This window comes from Suncus etruscus, chromosome 11 (assembly GCF_024139225.1).
Source record: "Suncus etruscus isolate mSunEtr1 chromosome 11, mSunEtr1.pri.cur, whole genome shotgun sequence".
In the NCBI taxonomy this organism is placed as follows: Eukaryota; Metazoa; Chordata; class Mammalia; order Eulipotyphla; family Soricidae; genus Suncus; species Suncus etruscus.
The window spans coordinates 20,210,233-20,217,846 of record NC_064858.1 but is presented as its reverse complement, the minus strand read 5'-3'; positions in this window follow the sequence as shown (position 1 = coordinate 20,217,846).

Genomic DNA, 7,614 nt, shown 5'->3' with positions numbered 1-7,614 from the left:
GCAGACACTTAAACTCTTGATTCTGCCTGTCTACAGAACCTCCTTCATGCTATTTCCAGCATGCAGGACCATGATTCTGCAAAGCTCACTGAACGGGCTGAATAATTCTTACTGTATTCCTACATTAGAGAAATAAGTCTTCAGACCAATGCTAAGATTCCCATCTAAGTTACCCAGTAAGCTGTGCTATCTTTTCTGACAGGCTGACAGCTGAGCATTATCTGCATATATGAGGTCCAGGTTTCTGTGCCTCACACCACGGAACAATCCATGTGAGAAAATCAACAAGTCAAGACATAGGTGTGTAGAAATGATGACTGATCCTGCTTGGCTCAGGGTAGTATTCTGATACTGAATGAAACTTGGTTGTTTTAATTCACTGAGACAGAGAGGTAATGCTCCTTAGACGCATCAATCATATCAAAAGATAGAGTCAATGACTGGTCCCTCTGGGTCCTTCTTGCAGGTTCATTTTGTTTGTTGATTGTGTGTCCTTTACCAGATGATATAAATGAGTACTGTTCTAGCTCTTCAAGGAAGGGACAGTTTCTAGGCAGCTGTCCTAGGAAGCGTTGTAGTGTCTCAGATCCCAACTTCCATTCTCAGGTTTAGTTCTGTCCTTCCTTACACAGTGTGACCAGCAGGCAGTCTGGACTATGTCTACCCTGTATATATATATATATATATATATATATATATATATATATATATATATATATATATATATATATATATAATTTTTATTTTGACCATATTGGCTTACATATCTTTCACAGTAATATTTTAGGTACATATTAACATTGAATCAGGGGAATTCCCATCACCAAATTTGTCCTCCCTCCAACTCCATTTCCATCTTGCATCCCATATCCCCAAACCCATAAGAAAACCATGTGTGAGCACGGGGAAAAGTCTCTTTATAGACTGCATTCATAGGTGCTATTGAACTGCTCCCAGCCCAGTGCTCAGGGGATGGAATCCAGTCTCTTGCATGCAGACACTACAGTCAGCCTGCTGAGCTCTATATTAATTAAATATCTGAGCTCCAGTATTGACTGGGGTTCTGCACTGTTCATTTTTAGACTTTATTTTTTTCCTGCCTAAAGTCTCCTTTCAGGAAAACAGAAGGCAATTAACCTCGTTATTTAAAGAAAATGAAGTTCAGAAAGCAGTTGAAATCCATCATAGGGGAAATTAAATAAGAGCTGTAGCAAAAAATGGCATTAAACAGTGTTGTATCATTTAAGCTGAGACTCAGACCTGCCCCTCACTTACTGAGGAAACTTTGGTGCAAAAGATCACCAGACCATACTGTTCAGTATTCTCACTGAGAATCCTAGCCCAGAGTTGGCCTCTCCTAACAGAATCTAAGATAAAGATCTGGTGCCAGAAATGGGCAGGAGTGGGGGGGGGCATTGCCCACTGGAAAAGTGCAAGGCTAGTACATAATGAGAAGCAGATGCAGGCTGTAGAAAGTGTATCCCTGTGTCCCTATGTTGACCTAAAATTAAATCGTGAATTGATTTCTTGAGTTCAAGCCATTGGGAGCCTTGGTAGGAAGGAGTGGTGTTTAGAGCTCTAGATAAAAGGTCTAATCTTCCACAGTTTAGATCTGACCTGAGACCTCACCAGGATTATTTTTAATCATGTATTGGATCTTTAGTTATGCAGTGCTTCTCAATTCTTTTCTGTCATGCCCCCCAGAAAGAAGAAAACATTTTTGCACCCCCCGTGTGACTGTAAACAGTATCTTTATTAAAAAAAAAACTTTAACCTGCGAAACAAAAATATTTAAACTAATTTGAGCTGATTTTTTTAATCAGAGGTGATGTCTGGATTAATGGCTACAATGAGCACGTTTTGCAATGCATACCTTTTCAAAGCAGGGTTTGAAGCAGGACACAGCAACTCTCAGCTCCAGAGACATACAGAGACATAAACTCGGGGCTTAGCTTGTTATGATGGTGTTTGCCGAGGTCAAACGCGTCCCCCCTTTATGGAGCCTCACTTCCCCTCTGGGGGGTACACCCCACTATTTGAGAACCACTGGGTTATTGTAACGTAAGAATGTTGAAATTATGTTTCTGTCCAAAAGACAAGTTGCCTTTATGAATGAAAACCATGGAAAAGAAATAAGCTGAAATTATGTGCTGGGAATGAGAGAGGCATGAGGCCTTGCCAAAATAGAAGGACATCTGCCTGGCCAGGTCTGAATTCAATTCAATCACAACAGTTACATAGGATGCTATCACTGTCACTTAGGTTCTTAAGGATTGCAGTAGTTGAGCGCTGAGAGATATTGTGGCTGGTGGGCATGCACTGGAGCCTGATTCAGTTCCCAGTAACAGATAGTCCTCAGGAGATCCCTTGCACTGACCAGGAGTATGTCCCTGTGTTCCCACTGCCACTGGGCATACATCCTCATGCTAAAGCATGACTTGGTTGGCCAGTGGGCACTCACTGCTGAGGCCTACATCAAAGCCTTTCCTCTGGTGATTCTTTTAAAAGCCTGTAAAATCAGCATATATATGTAAATATTACATATGTATATATGTATGATAGTTAAAATAAAAATATAGACTCCAAGATAGTCTTGGGGGTAATAAGACACAGGGCATCTTTTGACCCACACCATGGTCTTATTAAGTCTGAGAAATGGTTCTCAGCAATAAGGACTCAAGTAGTGCCTTTGAGCTGGGAGTCCCTCTGGAGCTGAGTCCAGTAGTATATAAGAGTCCACATGGAGGGGTGGTGGGAGAAAAAGGCCACATAGAATGAGTCAGCAGGAGTGGTGGCTGCAGCTTCTTGCCAGAGCTAGAGATGTGGGGCTAAGGGTGTCCTTTCACTTTGGGAGCCAGGAGGCAGCTTAAGAGAGTAGGGTGACTGTCTTGGTTCCTAAGGAGTTAAGAGTTGTTGTATCTCTATTTTTTCTGCAAAATTGTGCTTGATATTATGAGTGTTTTGTAGTCCCGATACATCTTGAACTGTTTTTATTTTATTTCTGTATAGAAGAGAAATTTGATGAGGATTTTGTTGAACCTGCTTTTTACTTTAGGTCATATAGGCACTTTAATGACATTAAGTCACCAACTGATGCACACAAAATCTCTTCTTTTATGGTACCCTTTTACCTTCAAAAAATGCCCGAGTTAAATTTTTTGTAGAGTTTTTACTACTTTAGTTAAGTTTATTCTTAGGAATTAAAATATTTTCTTTTTTCCTGTTTGCCAAACCGTCTGAGTTTATTAAGAGCTAGTGAAATATAAATCTCACTTCTTTCTGGCTCTAATACTAGGCTTGTGTTTGGTAACAATGAATGATTAGTCTCTCTGAAGCCCTGGCCCACTTCAGACCCAAACACCCTTCTATAGCTTTCCTTGGTTGGCAATTCTCACTCAAGAAGGGATACCAGTAGTGAATACTGTGTTGATACAGTGGTAGAATACTGTTGCGCAGTAAGCAGGACCAACCAATAGAGCTCCCTCTGGAAATGCCCATCAAGGAGCCTCTCAGGTATGCAAAATCCTTGCTATACTCAAAAATCTCCAACATCCTGCATGTTTACATGATCTCTGGGGAGATTTCAAAGGCCTAACTGAGACCCATTGATTCACTACTTGAACCGGGTCACAGAAGGTCACCTAAGTGCCTGGCTCTTATTCCAACTTAGGGAGGAATTACAATACTTTTGATGCAATGTGAACAGGAATTTTCTTTATTTTTTGTTGTATTCTTGAGTTCTCTTTCTGGAAGTTCATTACTTATAAAAACACAGTAGTCTTTTAAATATTAATATTATAACCTGACACTACTGTATTTATTGTCTCTAGCAGCTTTTCCCCAACACATTTGGTATTGTCTGTGTATATTGATTCTTCTGCAGTATTAGTTTCACTTATTCATTTTCAACCTGCATACCTTTAATGTGTTTATCATGGCTAATTATTTTGCCTAGGACTTTCCACATATATTTTTAATAGTTTTTATTGTGATCAAAATGAATTATAAGTCTTTTACAGTAATATTTAAGGTACACAAAGACAATAAATTAGGGCCATTCCCACCACTAATGTTGTCCTCCCTCCATCCCTGTTCCCAGGATGCATCCCATACCTCCCCCTTTGCCCCATGTAACAGGTCTCCTATGTGTATAGGTTGTTGTAGATTGGGTATCGATTCTGGTGTCAATGATTTTGGGTTTGATGTTTAAATTTGATCATTTTTTATGTACACTCAATGTTCATACGTCTGATTGTTCCTGTTACCATCCATCCCCTCCCCCCCAATTTATGGGGAGAATAAGACAATTCAAGTTCTGTGGCTCTATTTGGAAAAGGAAAAGAAAAAAGAAAAAATAAGAAAAAAAGGTGGGAGGAATCCGTATAGAGGTTATAAATATCAATTCAAAAGAAGGAAAAATAGAAAAACTAAAACAAAAAGCAACAAACAAAAAAAGAAAAACAAACAATGACATAAAAACACAACAGCAGCAACAAAAAAATCATCACCAAAAGAACAACCACAAGAAATAAAAGAAAGAAAGAGAAAAATGAAGGGCTGGTGTGGCAAGGCTTTGTTTTATTGTTTTTTGTTTTTTTTTTTTTTTGCATAGGCACAATAAGTATTTGGGGAAGTTAGAAAGGGAATTCCCTTGCCTAAGAGATAAAGAGTTTCTCCACCCTTGAAGCATACTGTCATTGTAGCAACTACAGACTTCATACATGCTCATTCTTGAACTCCCAGGTCTCTTTATGGTGCCAGGAAAATTTCTGCTCAGTTGTAGATGACAAAATCAGACCTCTGGAGATAGAGATGTTGGTATTTCAATGGGTCATAGAAAAAAAAATCTAGGATAGAGTCTTTTATTATGATTCTAGAAGATCTGTTCTGTCACATTTGTTATAATCAGTCTTCTGTAATTAGTAATATTGTTTTTTTTGCACAGATCCTAGATTGAAACCTAGGATAGAGTCTTTTCTTATGGCCCCAGAAGTTCAGTTTAGTCATGGTTGTCAAGCTCAGAACTCTGGGATTAAAGGTCTTGGTTTTTGTACAAATCCTAGGCTACAGCCTAGGCTAGGATCTTTCTTATTGGCCCCAGGAAAAGTTCTGCCCAATCACGGTTGTCAAAGTCCATCTTCTGTAATTAGTGATCTTGGTTTTTGTGCAGGTCAAAGGATGGCATGTTTTCTGATATCATCTTACTGTTAGGTAAAGAGATAGGGCAAACTGCTCGTGGATCAAGTTTTTGATGTTTTCTCATTATCAAGTTGTTGTATCAGCCTGTTGCAAGTTGGTGCCAGAGAGGTATTCAGGATTTCCCATGGGGTGCTTGGTTCCTGGTGCTGTTGCAGGGAGCTGTGTCAGAACTTCGTTTGGGCTCTGGGGTTCAGGGTTGGATGATTGCTGTCCATTCATATTGAGTCGGGTCTCATGACACATGTTCAGGGTGGGAGTGCCCCTGTATTATAAAATGTAAACGCTCAGGGCCCGGAGAGATAGCACAGTGCTGTTTGCCTTGCAATAAGCCGATCCAGGACCTAAGGTGGTTGGTTCCAATCCCGGTGTCCCATATGGTCCCCCGTGCCTGTCAGGAGCAACTTCTGAGTAGACAGCCAGGAGTAACCCCTGAACACCGCTGGGTGTGGCCCAAAAAACAAACAAAAAAAAGTAAACGCTCTTATTCCTAGTAGATATATTCCTAGTAGATAAGATTTTTTTTTTTTTTTTTGGTTTTTGGGCCACACCCGGTGACGCTCAGAGGTTACTCCTGGCTATGCGCTCAGAAGTCGCTCCTGGCTTGGGGGACCATATGGGATGCCGGGGGATCGACCGCGGTCTGTCCAAGGCTAGCGCAGGTAAGGCAGGCACCTTACCTCCAGCGCCACCACCCGGCCCCAAGATTTTTTATAATACATAAGATTTCCCCTTTTTTAGTATGTCTATGCAAAAGGGAATGGTGCCATACTACATTGTTGCATTTGGAGGTAAGAATAATCTTACCTCCATACATTCTCTGTGCCGTTTTTGACCTGAGCTTTTATACTATGCAGGACTTTTTCTCCTAGAATTTTATACCAAACAGAACCAAGAAAAGTGAAATTAACAAATATATGTATATAAATAAAAAAAAGATTAAAAAACTAAAATGTTAGGATCAGAGTGATGGCACAGTGGTAGAGTATTTGCCTTGCATGTGTCTGACCTAGGACAGACCACATTTTGATCTCCTGGTATCCCATATGGTCCCCCAAGATAGGAGTGATTTCTAAGCGCATAGCCAGGAGTAACCCCTGAGCATCACCGGTGTGGCCCAAAAACAAAAACGAAACAAAATAAAATAAATAATAATTAAAATGGATGGAGGAGGCGACCTATTCTTTTTAAAACAAGCATGCTAAGAGGTATAGCAATTAAGGTATTAAGCATACAAGTAAAATATTGATAGCCCCAATAAGTCTTTTAAGATATTCTTGTGTGTGAGGACACATTTTCATTTCACACTGTAGTCTTGTTGAGTTTAAGAAGTGGTTTGCAGCAGTAAGGAATCAGGTAGTGCTGTTGGAATGGGGGTCCTTCTGGAGCTGAATCCAGTAGCATGCATCAGTTCACGTTTAGGAGGGTTGAGAAGAAGGGCCACATATAATGAATCAGAAGGAGTAGTGGTTGTAGCTTCTTTCTGGAGCTTGAGATTTGGGACTAAGAGGGTGTCCTATCACTTTGGGAGCTGGGTGGTGGCTTACTGAGGCAGGAGATCTGACTTGGTACCTAATGAGTTAATAGCTGCTGAAGTAAAGAGGGTTAAATAGGGAGGAATAACAAATAAGAATTGGGAGGTGAGAGGATAGAAGGAGTTCTGAAGAAGGGGAGGGATAATATAAAAGAGAGGCTATATACATGTAGGCATGGATTGTTTACAGTATAGGTTTGGCTAACAAGGATGAGTTCATTATATACAAACTTATGCCCATACTTAGACAGACATTAGAGATCTATTCATAAGTTGTTATTGGAGGCCTGACCCTTATAGAATGGGCCTGAATGCTTAAGAAATAATTGAATTAAGAAAAGATAAATAAATAGCTATTAGTATAGATTAGAAGAGAACGTAAAGAGTAAAAGATAAGAGGTAAAAAATAAAGAAAAAATAATTGAAAGAAAAAGGAAAAAATGAAAGAAAAAAATTGGGCCAGTGCCTCGGGATTGAGAGGTTTTCCCACTTCTAGACACTTCATCAATAACAGTGGTGAACTTTGCTAAATGAACCTTTCAGGGTTAGATAGTTACTAAAGCATTTTATAATAAGCATAGTTTTCATGTCTATAATGCTACACAATGCTACACCTATGTTGAATAATAATTGTAAGTACATTATCATGTCTTATTCCTGGTTTTAGAGGCAACGTGTTTCACTTTCTACACGGACTCAATGTTAGCTCATTATCTGGAGATGGAATCTTTCTATACCCATTTTCTTTTGATTTTTTTTACAGTAAAAGATTATTGCAATAATAACTTTCAGACACAAAAGAGAAAAGAGCTGGAAGTTAGAGCTCACGTCATGAAGCTCACCACAAACAGGGATGAGTTTACTTAGAGAAATAACTACGTTTT